This window comes from Anabrus simplex, chromosome 3 (assembly GCF_040414725.1).
Source record: "Anabrus simplex isolate iqAnaSimp1 chromosome 3, ASM4041472v1, whole genome shotgun sequence".
Taxonomy (NCBI): domain Eukaryota; kingdom Metazoa; phylum Arthropoda; class Insecta; order Orthoptera; family Tettigoniidae; genus Anabrus; species Anabrus simplex.
In genome coordinates this window covers 409974261-409998975 of record NC_090267.1, presented here as the reverse complement: position 1 = coordinate 409998975, position 24715 = coordinate 409974261, and positions in this window count along the sequence as shown.

Genomic DNA, 24715 nt, shown 5'->3' with positions numbered 1-24715 from the left:
CAATGTGAAGATGCCACTTTACTATTTCTGATATGTGTTAAGGTGAATGTTGGCCATGTATAACTGGAAGCATTACACTTGTTTTGGAATGCAGATACTTATATTTATATGGAACTATGTTGGATCATGTTGTTAATTCGAAACTTGATGACATGTTAAAAAAAACCAGGAAGCTACACTAAAATATGATTCAAAATATTTTCATAAAACCATTTCGATCGAGCTTTCTGATATTCTTTTGTTTTTCTCGTAGAAGTTCGGCTACTGTTATGTTGATAAACAGTTCTCCGACCTTACGCACAACCTTGGACGCTGCCACAGCGTCTGGTAATGTAGATAGCGCAGTGTAGCTTACCACCGAGGCGGTAGACGTATTCCTTCAGTGTAGTAAGATGTGATGCTGCCTTAATGTCAGAACGGGACACGAATACAGCGTATCAACAAAGCACGTGTAAAAATAATCTAAAACATTCGAATATAGTGAGCAAAAAGGATAATTCAATTACTAACCGTACTGCTTTCCTAGAAACGTCATGTTCACCAGTCCCTGCGATAATAAGTGCAGGCCGAGCGAGCAGGCTACGCAGTTTGCGTCACGTAGCTGTGAGCTTGTATTCGGGAGAGAGTGGGTTCGAACCCCACTGTCGGCAGCCCTGAAGATGATTTCCTATTTACCGAGCAAGTGGTTCCGCAGTTTTGGTCATGTAGCTATCATCTTACAGTCAGGAGACAGTGGGCTCGAATCCCACTGTCGGCAGCCCTGAAGATGATTCCCTATTTACCGAGCAAGTGGTTCCGCGGTTTGGGTCATGTAGCTATCATCTTGCAGTCGGGAAATAGTGGGTTCGAACCCCACTGTCGACAGCTCTGAAGATGATTTCCCATTTACCGAGCAAGTGGTTCCGCGGTTTTGGTCATGTAGCTATCATCTTGCAGTCGGGAGACAGTGGGTTCGAATCCCACTGTCAGCAGCCCTGAAGATGGTTTTCTGTGGCTTCCAATTTTCACACCAGGCAAATGCTGGGGATGTACCTTGATTAAGGCCGTGGTCACTTCCTTCTTACTACGAGCCCTTTCTTATCCCATCCTCTCCATAAGACCTAAGCCCTATCTGTGTCGGTGCGACGTAAAACAAATTGTTTACAAAAACCATCTTTGTAGACAGTTACGCCTTCCAGCGTGTAGTCTGCAAGCCTCTGTGAATTTATTAACCGCCGCCATAATCCTCTATATATAACTAGTTCTATGGCCTTGCTTAGTTCTATACCTCTCATCCTCAAATTGTTAGTAACTGAGTCTGACCATCGTCGTCTTGGTCTCCCTCTACTTCTCTTACCCTCCATAACGGAGTCCATTATTCTCCTAGGTAACCTATCCTAATCCATTCGCCTCATATGACTCCACCACCGACGCCGGTTTATGCGTACTGCTTCATCCATCGAGTTCATTCCTAACTTATCCTTTATCTCCTCATTCCGAGAACCCTCCTGCCATTGTTCCCACCTGCTTGTAACAGGAGTCATTCTCGCTACTTTCATGTCTGTTGCTTCTAACTTATGAATGAGATAACCAGAGTCCACCCAACTTTCACTCCCGTAAAGCAAAGTTGGTCTGAAAACAGACCGGTGTAAAGACAGTTTCGTTCGGGAGCTGACTTCCTTCTTACAGAATACTGTTAATCTCAACTACGACCTCACTGCATTACGTTTGCTGCACTTTGATCCAATCTCATTTAATTACCGTCCTGGGAGAACACACTTCAAATCCTTGAAATGATCTACCTGTTTCATCTTTGTATCCCGCGCCCCCCACCTCACAAAAAAATAAAAAAGATAAGTTCACATCGGACAAATGCTATGGTTGTACCTTAATTAAGGCCATAGTATCCTCCTCACCAGTCTAGCCCTTTCCAGTTCCATCGTCGCCGTAAGACCCCATCTGTCAGTGGTAGGCAAGAGAAATATAAAAAAGAAGAAGAAAAATGCAGAAATTGCCTGATAACATGCACCGTATATAAAACATTTTAGTCTGTTAAGCCTTTGAGAGTTCAGTATGCAAGCCCCTATGAATTAAGTAAGTGGCTCCGCAATTCTCTAAAAAAGAAAAAGGACATGATAGGCTGTGCTAGAGTAGGTCCGACTCGTTGGCTGAATAGTCAGCGTACTGAACTTCGGTTCAGAGGGTCCCGGGTTCGATTCTCGGCCGGGTCGGGAATTTTAATCGCTTCTGATTAATTCTTCTGACTCGGGGACTGGGTGTATGTGTCTGTCCCAACACTCTCCTCATCATATTCAGACAACATACTTCACTACCAACCACCACAAAAACACGCAATAGTGAGTTCATCCCCCATATAGCGTTGGCGTCAGGAAGGGCATCCGGCCGTAAAACAGGGCCATATCCACACATGCGACGCAGTTCGTACCCGCGAAGAAGAAGAAGAAGAAGAAGAAGAAGAAGAAGAAGAAGGCTGTGCTAGAGTAGATACAGTCTCTAGAGTTATGTGCGTGAAACATCTCTCGTGAATAGCAATTAGAAATGGTAAATAAATCTTATTTATGATTTATTTAATTACTAGCATGTGACGGCTGCTTCGTCCGCGTTTATTAATTCAACAGCGTTAGATGTTTCTAAACCGTAAAAGTTTCTTACTGATGACGCCGACAGCTTCATTTCTCGGAGCAAAAATCGCTCTTTGACACAGTCATGAATGATCGGTGAAATGCTGTGCCCACGTACAGTATGTTAAAAATTTCAGATCTCTACGACCTGTAGATTTGGCTGGGCATCGCACACATACACACAGACAGACATTTCTGGATATTACGGACTGAATGTAGCTCTTCGTGTCTGGGACCGAAAATGGCTTCCTACACCGTGGACTTAAAATGACTCCTTGACTTGTATTATCTATCTTATGTACGTTGCCTAGCAACAGTGAATCTATAAATTTCTATCTTGGTGACAGCACGTTGGATTGCCATATCACAACACACGTTTTCCGCCTGTTTTTCGTTCATAAATCACCAACGAGAGCGAAAATGCAAAATCCGGCTTCGGGGTGCATTCGGACCCCGTTCAAACTACCTATGTTCAAAATTTCAGATCTCTGCGTGCCGTAGATTTGGCTGGGCATCGCGCACGCATAGAAAGACTTCCTTTTTTAAATTATAAAATCCGTTTACCCTCCAGGGTTGTTTTTTTTCGGACTCAGCGAGGGGTCCCTCCTCTACGAGAGCGTGAGACATTTGGTCTATGATACAACTGGGGAGGTATGGAGGACGAGTACATCGCCCAAGCTATGCTGAACAGGGGCCTTGTGGGGTATAGGAAGATCGGGAGGGACAGCCAAGGAAGAGGGAAGGAAGCGGACGTGGCATTAAGTTAGTTACCATCCCGGTATTTGCCTGGAGAAGAAGTGGGAAACCACGGGAAACCACGGGAAATCACTTGCGTATTGTTGGCAATGATCAAAATGCTATTTAACAATGGTGAATAATATGAGAGTCCGCGTCTCTGGTGTAGTGGTTAGTGTGATTAGTTGCCACCGTCTACTGAGTAGAAGGGGTTCGATTCCCAGCTCGGCCATCCTCGAAGTGGTTTTCTGCGGTTTCCTACTTCTCCTCCAGGTAAATGCCGAGATGGTACTTCAGTGAAGTCTGCGACCGCTTCTTTCCCACTTTCTTGTATATCCCTTCCAATCTTCCCATCCCCTACACGACCCTTGTCCAGCATAGCAGGTGAGGCCGCCTGGGCGAGATACTGGTTCTCCTTCCCAACTGTATCCTCGACCTAAAGTCTCACGCTCCAGCACACTGCCTTTGAGGCGGTAGAGGTGGGTTCCCTGGCTGAGTCCGGGGGAAAAACCAACCCTGGAAGTTACAGGGGTAATGAAATGAAATGAAAATTAATTAAGGAAACTGTAATCAAAGTGATTTCAATTCCCCACAGAAGCATTATTGCTAACAGAAGGTGAGATATCTCAAACATCTTCCAGCAAAGTTTGTGAGAAGGGAGTCCTGACCTCTGAATAGAGGGAAGTTGTGACACTTGCACGGAGATGGAATGTGTTGACACTTGTACGGAAAGCCAAAAATTCCGGGAAATTACTAAGCATGGCTATTTCAAACAGTGACACTTGCACGGAGGCCCAAGGAGGGTTGGAAAACCCGAAACCGGAGAGCGGAAGGCCCACCCGGTAAGTGGAATTCATTGCTGCAGTTGATACCTGTGTGACAACTAGTGTTCCGTGTTGAACTATGGAGTTCACTGAGACCGCCTTTATTGATTTACGACGGACATCAGTATATTGTGGACTATACCAATAAAGATCAAATGACTTATTGGCGGTGCGTATATTTCAAGAAAAGTGAATGTAAAGGAAGAATAACAACGAAAGATAATACAGTTTTAGGCGAGACAAGTCATGTTTGCATTCCGGACGACGCGGCGAATGAAGTGAAAAAAGTATAGCAAAAAAAAAAAAAAAAAAAAAAAAACGTGTAAGGGAAACACACCGGAGAAGTAGGCCAGCTCTTCAATAGAGGCTATGACCTTGTGACATCGCTGCCATCACATAGAAGTGCCAAACAATCATTACATCGCATCCGATGGAAAAGAATGGGACCTACAAAAGACCCGATCGATTCTGGAGGTGTAATAATACAGGCAAGACACATAGGAATGAACGACGGTAGAAAATTCCTACTTGAAGGCGACAACAGGGGGCTTAAAGAGAGGATATTAGTGTTTACCAGCGAGAAAGGAAAATCTGGTTTATCAGTTGTTCTTCCTTCTTTGCCGACGAGACCTTCAAAATTCAAGCAAGCAGTTTGGGCAGTTATTTAACATCCACGCCGATCTTGGAAGTTCTTAGGAAGAAACCAACACGATACCAGCAGTCTACGCGCTGCTACCAAACAAGAAACGGGAAACCTTATGCTCGTTTCTTCGAAGCTGTTAAAAACAACGTACCAGGATGGAACCTTGTGACACCCTGTAAAACGCTGTTTCCTCAAGCTGATATTTTCGGTTGCAACGATCATTTTAATCGATGTCTATGGAGTAAAGTACTAGATTGTGGCCTTGTTTCTGCGTACAGGAAAAATGAAGAAATTAGACTTCATATTCGAATGTGTTCAGCACTAGCGCACATTTCTATAGAAATGATTGAAGATGGTTGGCTATGTATTCAGGAGACCTCGCCTGAAAATCAGAATCCACAGGTGTTTTACGACTATGTCGTCGATCAATGGCTGGATAACGAGCACATGCCAAGGAATTTGTGGAAGGCGTCATCGGACCAATAACGTTTCTGAAGGCTGGAACCAAATAATAAACAGTACAATTTCGAGAGCGCACCCGAATGTACACTGACTGACAGAGCAAATGCAACACCAAGAAGGAGTGGCTCGAAAGGGATGAAAGTTGGGGAAAAAACAGAGACGGCACGGACGAATAATTGATGTTTATTTCAAACCGATATGCAGGTTACACAATGCGCACGGCATCGACTCAGTAGGATGTAGGACCACCGCGAGCGGCGATGCACGCAGAAACACGTCGAGGTACACAGTCAATAAGAGTGCGGATGGTGTTCTGAGGGATGGTTCTCCATTCTCTGTCAACCATTTGCCACAGTTGGTCGTCCGTACGAGGCTGGGGCAGAGTTTGCAAACGGCGTCCAATGAGATCCCACACGTGTTCGATTGGTGAGAGATCCGGAGAGTACGCTGGCCACGGAAGCATCTGTACACCTCGTAGAGCCTGTTGGGAGATGCGAGCAGTGTGTGGGCGGGCATTATCCTGCTGAAACAGAGCATTGGGCAGCCCCTGAAGGTACGGGAGTGCCACCGGCCGCAGCACATGCTGCACGTAGCGGTGGGCATTTAACGTGTCTTGAATACGCACTAGAGGTGACGTGGAATCATACGCAATAGCGCCCCAAACCATGATGCCGCGTTGTCTAGCGGTAGGGCGCTCCACAGTTATTGCCGGATTTGACCTTTCTCCACGCCGACGCCACACTCGTCTGCGGTGACTATCACTGACAGAACAGAAGCGTGACTCATCGGAGAACACGACGTTCCGCCATTCCCTCATCCAAGTCGCTCTAGCCCGGCACCATGCCAGGCGTGCACGTCTATGCTGTGGAGTCAATAGTAGTCTTCTGAGCGGACGCCGGGAGTGCAGGCCTCCTTCAACCAATCGACGGGAAATTGTTCTGGTCGATATTGGAACAGCCAGGGTGTCTTGCACATGCTGAAGAATGGCGGTTGACGTGGCGTGTGGGGCTGCCACCGCTTGGCGGCGGATGCGCCGATCCTCGCGTGCTGACGTCACTCGGGCTGCGCCTGGACCCCTCGCACGTGCCACATGTCCCTGCGCCAACCATCTTCGCCACAGGCGCTGCACCGTGGACACATCCCTATGGGTATCGGGTGCGATTTGACGAAGCGACCAACCTGCCCTTCTCAGCCCGATCACCATACCCCTCGTAAAGTCGTCTGTCTGCTGGAAATGCCTCCGTTGACGGCGGCCTGGCATTCTTAGCTATACACGTGTCCTGTGGCACACGACAACACGTTCTACAATGACTGTCGGCTGAGAAATCACGGTACGAAGTGGGCCATTCGCCAACGCCGTGTCCCATTTATCGTTCGCTACGTGCGCAGCACAGCGGCGCATTTCACATCATGAGCATACCTCAGTGACGTCAGTCTACCCTGCAATTGGCATAAAGTTCTGACCACTCCTTCTTGGTGTTGCATTTGCTCTGTCAGTCAGTGTATATTCGCTGATCAAGACTCTTCGAGATGACGCAGAGTACTACGGTCACCATTTTGACAGGATTTTGAATATCGATGGGAAGAGAAGAAAGAAATCAGCAGTGAAGATCGACGAGTATATTTCAAAGGTCTTAAAAGTAAGTTGATGGCAAACTAAGATCATTCCTAGTTTGTGAAGCTTACGCTCAGAAACTGCAGTGAAACTTCCCTGGAATATCACAGGATTTGTAAATCATGTAAATATTGTAAATATAGAAATATTCTGAATCATAATTAATAAAGAGAAAATGTGACAGTGGAATATCACTGCATAGCCATGCAAATATCTTGAATAAGCACTTAAAAAATAAAAAACTTACGAACTTGCATAAAGTGAAAAAATATATCTTGGCCTTGATCTAACAAGTGACCGCTGCTCAGCTTGAAGGCCTGCAGGTTACGAGGTGACGTGTGGTCAGCACGACGAATCTTCACGGTAGTTATTATTGCCTCTCTACACCAGCGCCGCTATCTCTCCATCATATAGCTCCTCAACTCTAATCTAATCACCTCGAACCAGCCCTCAGATTCGGGTAAAAATTCCTGACCTGGCCGGGAATCGAACCCGGGCTTCCGGGTAAGAGGCAGGCACGCTACTCCTACATCATGGGGCCGGCATTTATAAAATTAACAGTTATTTATAAATTGCATCTAAATTCACTACCGTGATTTCCAGAGCTAGGATTTTTTGATGACATGTAATCTTTTAATTGACAAAAATTAACTTGCATCGAAATTCTTATCATAGTTCCCACATTGTAGAAATGCTAATTACCGAGTAAATGGCCGTGCTGTTAGAGTCGCGCAGCTGTGAGCTTGCATTCGGGAGATAGTGGGTTCGAACCCCACTGTCGGCAGCCCTGAAGATGGTTTTCCGTGGTATCCCATTTTCACACCGGGCAAATGCTGGGGCTCTACCTTAATGAAGGCCACGGCCGCTACCTTCCCAATCTACCACCCTTCCGTCGCCGAAAACCTTCGATGTGTTAGTGCGATGTCAAACAAATAGCAAAATGCTCATTTATTAGGTCATTTTTGTCATTTTTTCCCCATTTAGTATCATATAGGTCATTTTATAAAGTTGTAAGTCATTATGCGGTCATTTTGTGGAATTTATTGTCCGGCTCCATGGCTAAATGGTTAGCGTGCTGGCCTCTGGTCACAGGGGTCCCGGGTTCGATTCCCGGCAGGGTCGGGAAGTTTAACCATAATGGGTTCTGGGTTCATTCCGCTGGCACGGGGGCTGGGTGTATGACCCGTAGGTCGCCTACGGGGGTCAAATCAAAAAGACCTGGCGAACCGAAGACTATTTTATACTTTTTGAGTCATTTTCTTACATGTTGAAGCATTTACGCGTGTGGTATTGGATTTCCAGGAGAGGCCAGTAATTATGTGCATCTTCGTCAAAGTACCTATCAAATTATATTAGGTATCCAAAATTTATGTCAGTATGACCATCCTACTTCTGACTCATCAAATAGAGTGAAAGGCTCCGTGCAAATGTCACTCCGTGCAAGTGTTCCAACCCCGAATAGAGGCACGGACATAATCAGCTCAGTGCGCTGATGAGCGGCTAGCAATATCTGATAACCCGTGATACCGTGTGGTCAGTGTTCCATATTTTAATAGTAAATATTTACTACTAGGACTACATTTAAAGTGCTCCAAAATTGAAATGGCAGTATCTCAGCATCTTCGTGGACGCATTTGAAGAAGGTTACAGGTGAACTAGATCCAGAACAGATATCGTTGGCGCCGTTTTATCAGACAGTGATAACTCCATTCTTATCACAAAGGGAACTTCACACTTGCGTACGAAGGTAGGTATTACATGAGGCATTCAAAGTGACTCTTGGATTAAACGGTACAATGGAACAGATATAACCTTTAAGTGATGTTGATATCTTTATCATTCCTCACAAACACATCTCTTGAAGATCATTATTAATGTATTGTACAGTATTAATGATGGACTTTCCAACTGATAGTCTTTACAATAGAATTCCTTGAACTTGACCTTAGATAATAGAGTGAAACCTCTCCTTAAAGACACTCCTACGATCGGACAGGGCGAGATACTGGTTCTCCTTCCCAGTTGTATCCTCGACCCAAAGTCTCACGCTCCAGGACACTGCCTTTGAGGCGGTAGAGGTGGGTTCCCTCGCTGAGTCGAGGGTAAAAAACCAACCCTGGAAGTTGTGCGGATAGGGTCGCGCAACTGTGAACTTGCATTCGGGAGACAGTGAGTTCGAATCCTACCGTCGACAACCCTGAAGTTGAATTTCCGCAATTTCCCAATTTCACACCAGGCAAATTCTGCGACTCTACCTTAAGGACACAGCCTTCCCAGTCCTGGCCCTTTACCATACTTTCGTCGCCGAAAATCTTCGATGTGTTAGTGCAACGTTAAACAAGTAGCAAACAAAGATCGGACACTCTTCAAAAATGGACATGGACAGCGGTTTGAGAGTAGTAAACCTTGCCTTATCTCTTGACCATGGACAGAATTGGGATTTTGAGACACAAGGATGGCAAACCTTTACCGACGAGCGTGCCAATTAAGATGCTGTTTATTATTTTTACTGTCTAGTGTGCCATCGGCTATATTCCTTTAAAATCATCATTAAACTCATCATATGACTTCATTTAGGTGTTAGCTTGCATTACATTCCACTGAATGTTACACGATTTTATTTTGCAAACATCACTGAAAATTACATTTCAAAAAACAGGTAAATTTTGTGAATAAGATAATATATATTTTTGCTTTAACCTAATAAAGGTAAGGGAAGGGTGTATTCTGCCCGACGGCAGGTCCGAACCTCCGCAGAGGTGTGCCTGAGCCGGAGTTTACGTACAGTAGGATGGCCAGTTCCTTTCCGCTCCTCCATTCCCTTATCCCCACCAAAAACCTGTGAGTATCCATCCACTTCTTGACCACGCCCAATGTTGCTTAACTTCGGAGATCTCACGGGGTCCGATGTTTCAACATGACTACGACCGTTGGCTACGCAATAAAATTTGTAAAAAATATGGCCATTCAATTAATTGTGACATACTTCTTTATTACAGCGTAATGTTAAAATATATATGTTGGTAATTTTTTGACCTATTTATTCTTCTTCTTCTTCTTCTTAATCTGTTTACCCTCCAGGGCCGGTTTTCCCTCGGACTCAGCGAGGGATCCCACCTCTACCGCCTCAAGGGCAGTGTCCTGGAGCTTCAGATTTTGGGTCGGGGATACAACTGGGGAGAATGACCAGTACCTCGCCCAGGCGGCCTCACCTGCTATGCTGAACAGGGGCCTTGCGTGGGGATCGGAAGACTGGAAGGGATAGACAAGGAAGAGGGAAAGAAGCGGCCGTGGCCTTAAGTTAGGTACCATCCCGTCATTTGCCTGTAGGAGAAGTGGGAAACCACGGAAAACAACTTCGAGGATGGCTGTGGTCGGAATCGAACCCACCTCTACTCACTTGACCTCCCGAGGCGGAGTGGACCCTATTCCAGCCCTCATACCACTTTTCAAATTTCGTGGTAGAGCCGGGTATCGAACCCGGACCTCCAGGGGTGGCACCTAATCACGCTAACCACTACACCACAGAGGCGGACTTTGACCTATTTATTACATGTTAAAAACATTAAAATAAGTTAGTATGTTGCGCGGTTGCCACAGAAGTCGTGTTCGCCTGTCACCTAGTCCCTAGTGACATGCGTGTCATAGTTTCGCAATCCCTGCAATAGATTGTACGGTGTGTTACAGAAATGGAGAAATTGGTTTGGAGGCCAGTACAGAAATATATTGTACTAGTAACAAATGCTCTGTAGTTGTACTGTGCTTTACCTGCTAGCCCTAACTAACTACTAAACGTTTTCATTCCTCCCCTGAAGGGGGAGGCAGGCCTCTTAGACGGTGACGCCGCCTCTCAGGCCGGGAGATTTGTTACGGTGAAGGAGGTGTGCGGGGAAGGTGAGGGGGTAGGCGGCCGTGGCCTATATACTACGAACTGTCCCGGCATTCGCCTTAGTGCAGGAGAATGGAAAACCATGGAAAACCATTCTCAGGACAGCCGACGGGTGGGACCAGGCGTGAAGTCCGGCACTGTGCCTCAGGCCCGTCTCCCGAATGCAGAGACGTAGAGGCACGGTACAGCCGTCGTCAACTTTCCTCTGCTCGGTTGGCCGGTCAGAGTACAGAGCATATGGGACAACAACCCACTCTGCATCTACCGACCCTGCTAGCCCAGCGGCCTAGCCCTTTAGCACTGTTAGCTGTAAACAGGTGATTAAAGGAAGTAATAAAGTGTTTCCTGACTGATGGATCTGAAGTCCACTTATCAATTCGACACATGCCGTAACTTTATTTTGCTTTTCACTCACTTGTCAGTGGGTTTGTCTCTAGTGTTATGGTTTGAAGGTCCGCGAAAAAACTGAAGTTGTCCTGTGTCGAGGGAAAAATGCATGCAGTGTCCTATTAAAGCGGTGGGGTAAAAGCAGCGATGGCAAGAGGAAAAAAAATTCCCAAATTGAAAATCTTGCTGCCGTTAGTGTTATGCTCGATACGCCATCTGTATACAGAAGTCCTGCTGTTATTAAGAATTCTATCATGAATATCGATGCTAATGCTAACAGGGTGGTTATCGTGCATTTTCTTATCAGTCTGACGAATCTGGAGTATTGCTTGACTCTGCGCGGCGTAAACTCTGACAAGGGTGGTGATAAATAAACTAATTTATTTGGTTTGTACTTTGTATTCCATAGTTTAAGTAAACATTTCTATGGTCATTTTAAGCTGCAAGAAGTAAAATATTCCAGCTTCTGGTCCTGTCATTCAAGAGAAGGATCATTTAGAATAAATATCACCAATTTTATTTAAAGAGTGAAGTGCATAATGCATATTATAAATTTACAGATTGGGCAACCTCCCTCCCAATGACGGACATCTCATAATGCGGACAAGCCGTTTCGTCCTTTCGATATCCGTAAATGAGAACTTTCATTGTTTTAGCTTTGGAGTAGCTGTCGGTAGCGGTCATGGGATTCGAACTGAGACTGCCATTGGTTCCACTTACTTGTGTCCCGAAATTCTACATCTTCACTACTTAACCTTCTTTGGACAGCTTAATTATCTCTCATTTCTGACGGTAATAGCCTTTCATCCTTTTTTTAGCCGATACATTTTTTCATCGAGGGTTGATTTTCTTTCTACCGGGCGAGTTGGCCGTGTACCTTAATTAAGCCCACGGCCCCTTCCTTCCAATTCCTAGGCCTTTCCTATCCCATCGTCGCCATAAGACCTATCTGTGTCGGTGCGACGTAAAGCAAATAGCAAAAAAAAAAAAAAAAAAAAAAAATTCTTTCCTCTTTCTGACGATTGATGTAACGAAGGCTGCTAAATTCCTTATATTTTCCATAAAAGAACTAATCACTTCTACAGAAACCGTCGAAGCCTACGATGATGGGTGACTTTATCAAAGTATTTGAGTGTCAAAAGATGCAGGGATGAAGGTCGTTTTGTGGTTTAATAGCTTGAAATAGAAAATATAAAACTGTCTCAATTCACTTCGAGTTGCCTGTAGTAGACGACTTTTGGCAGTGTCCACAGTCTATATCTAGGTACATAAATAACATAACAATTTTGTCTGTACGAAGGTCTGAATTAAAATACAGTATGTGTTAGTGTGTCAGTCATATCCAGAATAACAAGGAAGTGCAATTTTTTTCCGTCTTCTATATCTTATTGTACTAGCTGATGTACCCGTGCTTCACTACGGGGTTCTCAGAAAGACTGTCTTTGTGGTTTTCCTAACTGAAGTCAACTTAGGCCGTTACAGAAACGTCAAAACATTATTATTCAAATATCTCCTTTAATACTGTTCCTATCGATAAATTGAAAATAACAAAAGAAGTAGAAAATAACATTTCCGACTTTGTGCGTAATACAAATTGATCCTATGTCGAATAATAACGGGCAAATGTACGATTTTGTATTATTTTACTTACGTCCAGCATCGTACCGTTGTAAGTATTAACCTTACCGAAGAATCCTTTGTAACAAAGGGAGGAGTAGTAAGTTCTTATCTTATCGTTTAGCGGTCCCGATATTTGAATGTACTGTATTGGTTGTCCCAAAGTGGGCGGTGCCAGGCTGAATGGCTGACGGTTGAGAAGCTGGCCTTCTGACCCCAACTTGGTAGGTTCGATATTGGGTCAGTCCGCTGGTATTTGAAGGTGCTCAAATACGTCAGCCTCGTGTTGGTAGATTTACTGGCATGTAAAAGAACTCCTGTGGGACTAACTTTCGGCACCTCGGCGTCTCCGCAAACCGTAAAAGCAGTTAGTGGGACGTAAAGCAAATAACATCATTATTATTCAAAGTGGGCTGTAAGCGGACGACTGCATGACACGTGATCTAGGGAAGTTACGTCGCCGAATAGAGCAGCCAGTCTGAATGTTGGTGGGGAAGACTGAGGACTTCGCTAACTTTTATTGGGTGTTGCCACCTCTCGGAATCACACATATTCATAACTAATGGTTCTTGACATACTGCTATGAAGGCGCTGATAGGAATTGCAGATTACACACTGAACAAATCACAGCACGGCGCTGTCTGTGACCAGATCATTACAGCACTGGAGCTTGACAAAGTGTTCAGTAGTTCTGTTCGTGCAAAGTATGAATGTAAGTCGCTTTTCATTTGATCGAGCATTTCAAATAATAGCGTTGATTTTAACAGCAACATTCGCTGCATCATGGTGTCCGGCTTCATAGCTGAGTGGTCAATGTCTTTGTCTTATATCCTCAGTACCCCGTGTTCGATTCCCGAAGAGGTCGAGGAATTTCAAACTTAAGCGGTTCCGTTGGCTCAGGGACTGCTGTTTGTCTTGTGCCCAATATTTCTGCAACATAGAGCCTACCACACACAACACTATCCTCCAGCATACGAACACGTAGATTCATATACACGACAGACGCCACTCATGCTCCTATACGAAAATATCTTAACACCAGTCTTTCAGACCGATTTACGGGAGTGGAAGGTGGAGGGACTCAGGATATCGTATCTTATTCATACGTTAGAAATAACAGACATGGAAGTAACGAGAATGATCACTGGTACAAACAGATGGGAGCAATGGTATGATTTACATTTAGGGCAGTCGCCCAGGTGGCAGATTCCCTTTCTGTTGTTCCTAGCCTTTTCTTAAATGGTTGCAAAGAAATTGAAAATGTATTGATTATCTCCCTTGGTAAGTTATTCCAGTCCCTAACTCCCCTTCCTATAAACGAATATTTGCCCCAATTTGTCATCTTGAATTCCAACTTTGTCTTCTTATTGTGGATCTTTCCTACTTGTAAAGACACCACTCAAACTTATTCGTCTGCTAATGTCATTCCACGCCATCTCTCCACTGACAGCTCGGAACATACCACTTAGTCGATCAGCTCGTCTCCTTTCTCCTAGGTCATCCCAGTCCAAACGTTGCAACATTTTTGTAACGCTACTCTTTTGTCGGAAATCACCCAGAACAAATCGACCTGCTTTTCTTTGGATTGTTTCCACTTCTTGAATCATGTAATCCTGATGAGGGCCCTATACACTGGAACCGTACTCTGGTTGGGGTCTTACCAGAGACGTATATGCCCTCTCCTTTACACCCTTACTACAACCCCTAAATACCCTCATAACCATGAGCAGATATCTGTACCCTTTATTTACAATCCCATTTATGTGATTACCCCAGTGAAGACCTTTCCTTATATTAACACCTAGATACTGAGGAGATAAAGGCCAAGTTAGGAAAGAATTCTATGGATGAAGCCGTACGAATAAATCGCTTTCGGTGGGGGGGACATGTGAAGCGAATGGAGGAGGAGAGGTTACCTAGGAGAATAGTGGACTCAGGCATTCAGGGTAAGAGAAGTAGAGGCAGACCAAGACGACGATGGTTAGACTCAGTTTCTAATGATTTAAAGATAAGAGGTATAGAACTAAACTTGGCCAAAGAGCAAGTTACAAATAGAGGATTGTAGCGGCGTTTAGTACATTCACAGAGTCATGCAGACTGAACACTGAAAAGCACAACAGTCTATAATGAAGACGTATGTATCTATTACAACCAACAAACCAAATTAAAACACATAACTCTTGTATTCATCTTTGGCCTGTTGATTTGGAATGACCACCTCGTCATTAAGCCCAATGATGTCCTGTGTTTGCCTGGAAACCCTCACTCAAGACGACAATCCGTGTGTGAAGAGATACTGTATCACTTACTGGTACTTCATCATGACAATGCACTCGTGTACAGGTTATTATGACGCTAGTGTTGAGGCTGATGCAAGCGCTCATCCGACCAAATCATAAATTAACCGTGGTACTCCAATTGCTCGATGTAATAGTTTGCTCCTTGGTCAGTTATATAATCTCCATGTCTCAGTGACTAGTGATATGTAAAATATCTCTTGCTGCCTTTAGTTTTGTCAGTGCTCTGTATTTTTACGCAACTTGACTTTAATACTCTATAGGTACATAGTCCTATACAGTAACAGTAAGGTATGCTGAAATTTTTCAAAGCGAGGGTTGGGGGTGATTTTAAAGACCGATTAATCAAATGTAATTTATTGGAATTTCACATACCGTAAATGTTTCCAACTACTACGGCCCTAAGACATTAACAACTTGTTTTAAAATCAGTTGTATTTCTTTCTTTTTTTTTTTTTCTTTCAATTTGCTTTACGTCGCACCAACACAGATAGGTATTGCTGCGACGGTGGGAGAGGAAAGGCCTAGGAGTGGAAAGGAAGCGGCCGTGGCCTTAATTAAGGAACAGCTGGATACTGGCCGCATTTAAGCGACTGCATTTAATAACGTAGTAGGTGTGAAATGACAAACGACCGGGCGAGTTGGCCGTGCGGTTAGGGGCGCGCAGCTGTGAGCTTGCATTCGGGAGATAGTGGGTTCGAACCCCACTGTCGGCAGCCCTGAAGATGGTTTTCCGTGGTTTCCTATTTTTCACACCAGGCAATTTCTGGGGCTGTTCCTTAATTAAGGCCACGGCCGCTTCCTTTCCACTCCCAGCTCTTTTCTGTCCCATCGTCGCCGTAAGACATATCTGTGTCGGTGCGACGTAAAGCCAATAGCAAAAAAAAAAAAAAAAAAAAAAAAAAAGAAGTTAGAGGGCAGGCTAAACTCGTGGGTTGTGTCTGTAGGCCTACTGTATTATTGACGGTCGGTATTGAACCCATAATTCTACGGTGAGAAAAATTTTTATTTTTCCCAAATATTTATTTGGTATTCAGAAACTACTGTATGTTTGAGGGCAGCCATTTTGCGCTCCCAAGAGCCCGATGTTGCGTGGGAAGGTTCCCGCAAGGCGAGCTCGTGGATTGCCGGGACACCTCGGTGGAACTCGAGTGCCCGACAATTTTCTAAATTAATGAATTCTGCACAACGAGGGATTTTGACAAGATAGTAAAGGAAGAAATAAATAAGCAAAATTATTCATACACCCTCTGTGAAGGTAGTGACACCAGGGACAATTTTAGATGCAGTTAAGCCTAAGTGTGTGTTAGCGTGAGAACGGCGAGCTAGTTACACGTGCCAAGGTCGTGGGCAGAAGAAAACGCGCGAAACGCACGGGCAGAAACAATTTATTTCTCCTGTTGTGGGTGTAGGAAAATTATAAAATTAACACCTAACATAAGTGCAAGTCTGTCCGGAGTTCTGGGACAAATCTTATCAAAATTGGTCTATTAGAAGCAAATTTGGCAGATTTCACAACCAAGCCTCATAGAGGGGATAGCGTCCTTCCGGAAATTATAAAAGAAACCCCCCACCGTAGATTTTTCAGTGTCGATCTGGAACTTGAAGCCGCGGGAGCTCGTGCCCGCCGTCATTAGAATTTCGCGCCAGATTGACCGACAATAATTCAATACATGCTCGTGGCTAAAGTCCATATATTAGTTAAGAAGAAAAGTGATTGGAGAAACTGTGAACGTTTGCAGACGAACTGGGAAGGTGTAGGCTGGTGGAAAATTACACAGCAGATTTTATTTTTATCATTTCCTGTACTCTTGTAAGTGAAGAAGGTCTGGGGGAAGCGATTTAAAATAGTTCTACTCCCTTATCGGCCGAACACCTGTTCTTGTTGAAACAACGGGGAGAGAAACCACTCTGGGAGGCGCATCAGACAGTTAGAGTCGACTGCAGAACGAGGGAAGTTCGTGGTGCAAGTTACAAAGAAAGTGCATTATTTATGGTAATTTTAATCTCGTGTGTGTGTGAAGGGTAGTGTTTGGATGAGTGAAATGTTGAAAATGAAAATGTTGTCCGTGAAAATGAGTGGTTAAGTACGAGGTTGCTGGAGATGATGTAATCAGAATGCTGAGAATGTCACCAATGTGCAGGTCTGTCTATTTTACATTATGTTGTAGTTAGTTAGTTAGTTACTGTCTGTCCTAACCAAATTTTCCAGATGATTGTCGGGTGATATGCGTAATTATCAGGCGAAAGGCGTTGTAAATTTTGGTCAGCGTGTGAAAATTTCAGTGTGTAAATTTCATGTCAAGAACGGTAAAATGCGACGCTTAAAAATTTTGTGTCGAGATGAGATATCATTCAAAGTGCGGATTTGTGAACGTTATAAGTGTAAATTTGTCGTGGCGAATATTGTAATTTCAGGTGTCAGTTGCATTTAGAAACGCTGGTTAATAATAATAATAATAATAATAATAATAATAATAATAATAATAATAATAATAATGTTTACCGCGGGATAAGGAAATTCTTCCCTGTTAAATTACATTTAACCAGTTATTTCTACAAGGATCGTAAGCATATTTAGATAATGTCAATAAAATTTGTTAGAGTCGCAGTCGTTAATGGGAAGGAAATTGTGAGACATCGTGTATACTTGAATTGCGAAAGGTCGAGGTGTGCTCTTGGATTCTTGAGGTCTGAAAGTCTTAATAATAGTAAGGTAAGAGATGTGTAATGATGGTTGTCGTTTTCACCAGGGGATCGAAGTATGAAAAAGGGTCGTGAAGGAAAGGGGATTGAGAACGATGGATTGATATGTACGTGGAGATGAGAGAGAAGTAGTACCGCTGAAATAAAGCGAGGAGAAAGCGTGTTGAGACAAGTTGTATTTTTGTAGAGGAAGTATTTAGAAACAGGCTGTGTGAAACAGGCTGTATTGTTTTCCGCAATCAATCCGAATTTGAGACGACTATGGTGTGAATTTATAGAAAGATTCCAAGTGAAAACGACTCTTGTAAAATGTTAAAGTCTGGGCAGTACACATCCAGTGATTTTGGTTACGAAAAGCCCGCATGGATGATAAGAGAATGAACGATCTTCAGGATCAAAGAGCACTCTGGACACACGGTTGGGTTATATTTAATTTGTTCATTGGAGAGGTCATGGATAAGATGGTTGGAGTTGATGATAGGCGATCTGAGAATTTCGAATGCGATGGTGATGATTATTATTTTGAAGGCGTCCACTAAAAGGGTACACGTGTGTGGGGAATTTTAATTTGCTTCCCTAATACTTCAGTGCACAGGCTGAGATTGTGTTCGAGGTGGAGAACCGTTCGTCACGTTTATGTATTTTTTTGAGTTCACATATTATAATGATGTAGACACTTACTGTACTTTTCGAGAGGTAGACACTTGCTGTATTTCGACTTGCATTCAGTTGATAATAGAGACGTTGGTTCGGTCGTGCGTATTTTGTTTGACGAAATTTAGTGTTAAATATCAGAATTGTTTGAAAAATTGCATTTCGCCTGATATGTTAAGGGAGACGCAGTACGACCCACTTTGACGCCCGACGATAGATTTAGGACGTCACGTGTTTATTCTTGGAGTCATTGATGATGAGACGTCCTAGGTCACGCCCGACGATAGGACTTGGAAGGCATCATGTATATACTGATTAGGTTTAGGGTGTACAGATTTCAAGTGAGCCCGACGATAGGTCTGGGATGGTAGCTGTACACACTCAAGTCTCAGTTTAGATATTTTTTTTTTGTTTCTTTTGTGAAGTGGCCTGGTTGAAGGTAGCCATTACAGTGCGATATGATTTATTGTAGAGGGTCTATGCGAAGCTCTCATTGAGATAACGGGACTGCTGTTGACAAACGAGGGCTGTCCAAGTGTGGGACATCGACCCGATCTAGATTATATTTTTACTGTGTTTCTTCGTGCGTGTTAAGCTGTATGACTTCGAGATGTTAATTTATTTTTTTACGGACTTTATTGTTTCCTTGTCTTGACGTCCGTTTTCATTGATAGTGTGCATTATTGACACTCAGTGTTTTAGAATGAGACTTGAGTTGCGAATGCGGTTTCGATTCGTCAGCCAGTAATTTTATTTTATATTTTAATCTTGTCGTATTTTCATTCGTATTCATAGTTAGAATAAGTAAGTAATCACTTTACCAGTAGTGTGTTGGGACAGACAGTAAATAGAGAGATCTGTACTGGTAGCATTGTTGTCAAGGGAAAGAATTCCTTAAATTTGTAGTAAATTTTAGCGTGGACTGGTAAATTTATTAAGCATAATAAACCCATTTCTAACCTGAAAATCGGTTCAATAATAATATTTTCAAGTGACTTTTCACTTTTTGATTAACTTCAGTGTTTGGCATTTCTTCCAAATGCATGATTAGTAAGTGTTTCCTGCATTTCGCAGTTTTGTTCCTTTAGAACGACTTAACGTAAGATCCTCCCGGATCATGTTGTTGTTGGTTCCTTCCGAACAGTTGTTTGGGGTGATGCACGTTTAGCATCGGGATATCTTATCACTTAAGGGTGTCATGAATGACAAATACATGGTGGAATTTTATTTCAATTGTGAATGATGCCATTAACGTGTAGTGAACACCATGCTTTCCCATAATATTGCGCAACCTATCCAAAGCAACTGATAGTCAGTTTGGTTCGATTAAGGGTCCATTCGGCGGATGTTCCGTATCCATGAAGGGTATTTGACTGGTGGATAACCTTAATTAAGAGAAAATCAGGCGTTCTAATTGTTGAAAGTCAGATTTTCCACGGATCGTGTGGATTAACTCTCAGTTCTCGTTTGGAAAATAGGCGCCCGGTTTTCAGGTCTTCCCTTTTTCAGTTTTTCAGTTTCGCTGTCCACTAACATATTAGCTTCTCCGAAGCAACTCTTCGACATTGGAAGAAATGAAGTGATGTTATGTAATGTGACTGTGTTTGGAACTTTTCAAAAATCAATAATTCAATTTTTTATATTTTTGTGGCAAGAATGCATATTAAATTAACGATGTTATCGTGCTCTTTCAGTTTAATAAAAGTTAGTAAGCACATTTTTGCTCCTCATTTCAAGTAGTTAGGCTTTCTTCTGAACCCCATCGTTTGGTTAAGATCGTGACCGAATTTATTCCCGCAACGACCCAAGATTTAAGAGTTCTAAATTGTTCTACTATAGCAGCCGTGGCCGACCAACGATGGAATGGTAAGTTCAAGGGTTCAGTAGAAGTGGCGCCATCAACTTTGTGGCCTTAATGTCACGATAACGATGAGGAGCCCAAAGTCACGATAACGATACGATGCCACGATAACGATAATGAAACTATCCATTGAAAATAAATGTTAGAAAAATATAAAGTAATGTTGAGGCTTAAGCCACATTATAAATAATACAAGCGGGTGAAAATTATGGCTGAGCCACAGTTAAACGAATTATGCCCAATGAGAGTGCTAGATATTAACACGTTTAATGAGGAGCGTAACTACTTGGTAGATAATAATAATAATAACAGTCACAATGCATTTTAGGAAACCAATACTTAAAGCTGTATTGAAGCTTATGTCATGTTGCCAATATAAATTTTGGAAGTGGTAACGCTGAATTACATTCAAAGTTTATGCGTTAACATGTTCTTCATTTACTTAATTTACGGAAGCGAAACTATTTGGGATATTTATCCAAAGTAACTTATTAACTTCAGATTTTCTTTTTATTAAACGAGTTTGTGATACCAGCCATGTAAACAAAATTTTATAAGACAACTGTTGGAATGTTGTCAGTTTCGGTATTAAAGTATAATAGCGTTTGTATGTGAAAACGCAGTAGATAGTGAATTCTTTCCTTAGTAGTTTGGAGTATTCTGGTTGCATCAACAGCCAGCGTACTCATTATTGTATTCTTTGTGGTGTTGTGAGATGGAAGGTCAGGCGACCTTGGAGAAGTTAATGCAGATGATAGAGGACATGAAAGTCCAGAATGAAAATTTAAGGGAGGACATGAAAGTTCGTGATGAGAGGTTGGATAGTAAGATAGACAATTTTGATAGTAAGATGGAGGACACGAAAGTCCAAAATGAGTGTTTAAATAGTAAGATGGAGGACGCGAAAGTCCAGAGTGAGAATTTGAGAGAGGACATGAAGGCTCATAATGAAAGTTTGGATGGTAAGATTGAGGAGTTGCAGTCGAGTTTGAAAGACACTCGGGAGGAGTTACAGTCTAGTTTGAAAGACACTAGTGACGAGTTAAAGAGTAGTATTGAGGATACCCAGGCTAGGTGTAGAGAGTCTAGTGATGAGTTGAAGGCTGGATTGAAGAACGTAGTTCAGGAGACATACACTATTTGTACCGAACTTAAAGATGAAGTTAGGGGCGAGATAGGTAAACTCAACCAGCGTTTTGATGATAGCCGAGTGGAAATTAGGGATGAAATTGACAAACAATTTGCGGAAGTGCAGGTCAGTTTAAAGAACGATTTTGATAAACAATTTTCTAAAATCCATGACAGTTTAAAAACCGATATGGACAAGCGTTTTGACGAAAGCCACGACATGTACAATAGGTTATGTGATAGTCAGGATGAGATGAGAAAGGAACTTGACAAGCATTTACTGGAGAGCCAGGCGGCGCATAAACAGCTGATTGACAGTCAGGTTGAATTTAAGGACGACATTACACAACAGGTCGTAGAGATGCGGATCTCCAGTGATAAGGAAAAGGGGAAAACGCTAACCATAATAGAGGAACAACGTCAAATATTATCTGCGGACATTCAGTCACTGAACAACAAGGTAGATAAAATTAGTGTGGAATTGGAGAGTCAGGTATTGTCAAAAACCGAAACCATGGAGAAGAAACTGTTGCAAGTTAATGAGGAAGCAATTAGTAAACTCCAAGCGGCTAATGAGGACTCCGAAACTTTAATTAAAGAAATTCAAGAGGAGTTAGTTGAAATGAAAAATGAACATACCAGGGAATTCAATGACAGGCAAATTAGTATAGAACAGGACTTAAGGGAAATCACGTCAGCCCAGGAAGAGACAGACAAGAAAGTTGGGTTCATTAAGAGCGAAGTGAGTAGTTGGATTAGCAGCGTGGTAGATATGCAGTCCAAGGTGGACAAAGTATTAAGTCAAACCTCGACAGCTGTTAACTCTGACCTCAGTGGTCAATTGCCAAATATCAGTCATGTGAATAGCAACAGTCAGAGCTCAAATGTAGATACCAGTCGATCTCAAAGCTCAGGGGTCACCAACGTTATTAACATGATCAAGTTACATGAGGACCAGCCCAAGAAATTTAATGGAGGTCCACATACCACGCCGAAGGGGTTTCTTAAGGATCTCAGGGAGTACATCCGGGACGCCAAGATTCCTGAGGAACGTCAGTTGAGGGTAGCTGAAAGATATTTAGAGGGGGCACCACTTTTATGGTTTAAAGGCTTCCGATACCACTTTGATACCTTTGATGAATTCCAGAGGGCGTTTCTCAATAAATTTTGGAGTACGGAAATTCAGCAGAGTCTTAGATTAGAGCTATACTCACGTCGGTATAATGCAATAGGCCCTACAAAGTTCAGTGAATACTTTATTGCCCAAATGGTAAAGTTCAGAGAACTTGAGGCGCCGCCCTCGGAGCAAGAGTTGGTACAGGCCATCCAGAAGCAGTTACCTCCCGAAGTGCAAAGGATGCTCATTGCATCAAAGGTAGAGACCCCCATGCAGGCAGAAATGATCCTTAGGCAATTGGATCATACCCATAATCAAATAGCACCCAGAGGGGGACGATCGCACGAGCAACATGTAAACACTGTTAGCCAGGTTCCAGAGGGAAGTCCAGAGGCACCCGAGCAGGGGAAACCACAGCCGACTGAGCGGAGGCGTGAGTTTCGCAATAACTGGGAACCCTCGCATCCACGAAATGAGGATTGGAAAAGGCGTAGGGGTAATTGGAATTATCCACAAAGGAGGAACCCTTACTGGAGGCGATACGATGGGGACAGAGAAAACCAGAGGAATTTCAGGAATGGACTTAATAACCGCAGGGACTGGGGAAATAATCGAACCCAGAACTTCCGCCGTGATGAGGATGAACGGTACCGTGAACGTGTTCAGTACACCGACGGGTTAAGGAAGGACCACGAAAGAAAAAAATGGCAGGGGGCTATACAGCGCCAGGACGTCAACACCGATTGTTTCGGGGCTGAAAGTCTGGAATTCCAGAAGGCACATAGGCAAGACCAACGAAACTCCGGTCTGAACCCGTTTGCGCCGAATTTCGAGCAAGAGTCAATGTCGACTCTTGATAGAAAAAAAAAACTTCAAATTCCCAGTAGGAGATTTTTCAGAGTCTCTCATCCCAGATTCTGAAGAAGAGACGTCAGATGAGTGGGTGGTCGCACAGATAGATTCGTGGATCATTACCTCTGATGACTTGGTGGAAGACCACTTAAAACAGGAGAGCAATCAAGTAAAGAAACTGCCTTTAATAAATGTCCGCATCTGTAATTTTCATGTCAAAAGTCTGGTAGATACCGGGGCCAGTATCAGCATCATCTCCCAAGCTCTTTTCGACGATTTGAGACAACGAAATAAATTGCCAATTATTCCGGTGTCAAATGTAAAAATTCGAGGGGTCATTCCTGACAAAATTGCTGTTTGTAAGGTACAAACTTATTTGGACGTACAAATTGGAAATTCCACTTTCGCTCATGCATTCGTAGTCATGTCCAAAATGCACTACAATGTAATTTTAGGGGCTGATTTTATCCGTGAGACCAACGCAGTCATTGATTTGAGCAGGAACCAGATAAAGTTCAGGAAAGAAGAGGGAGCAGAAGTCATTACACTAAACGAGGAATTGGGAGAAGATAGAACATTAGAATATGGCGAAGAGGAGGCCCAATGTGTAGACTTTGTAAATTCATTAGAGGGAGTCGCTGGCGAAATTAACAGTGTAGATGACGAAGGGATTCATCATGAAGAGTTACATGACGTCTTGGAAGCTGAGGTTGACACTGATTACGAGGCCTTAATTGGGTTAAAGGTCGCGGAATGCCCTGGTACTGTAGAAGAGAAGGAAAAACTTAGAGCTCTCTTAATGGAATATATATCTGTGTTCGATTCCAAACCGGGTCTAATCCCTAATTTCACATATGCACTAGCTGTTACGGATTGGACACCGTTTAAGAGGAGACCGTACCCTATACCGGACAAGTATTATGCTCAAGCTGCAAAAATTATTAAGGAAATGGAGGAGAACGGGCTAATTTCCAAGCAGCCCACTCCATATTTGAATCCGTTGGTCGGGGTTCAAAAACCGGACGGGTCTCTGCGCGTGTGTTTGGACGCTCGTGCCCTCAACGAACGCCTAGTCCCCGAGCATGATCATGCCCCTCCTATTAAAGAGGTTATTAAACGTTTTAGAGGAAAATCACGTTTTATTAGCGTTGATTTGACGTCCTCATATCATCATATCGGTTTGGAACTCAAGTCTAAATTGTTTACTGGCTTCCTTTTTGACCAACAGACGTATGTCTTCAATCGTCTCCCATTCGGGTTGAAAACCGCCGGTGCAGCTCTCATACGCGCCCTAGATCGATGTCTAA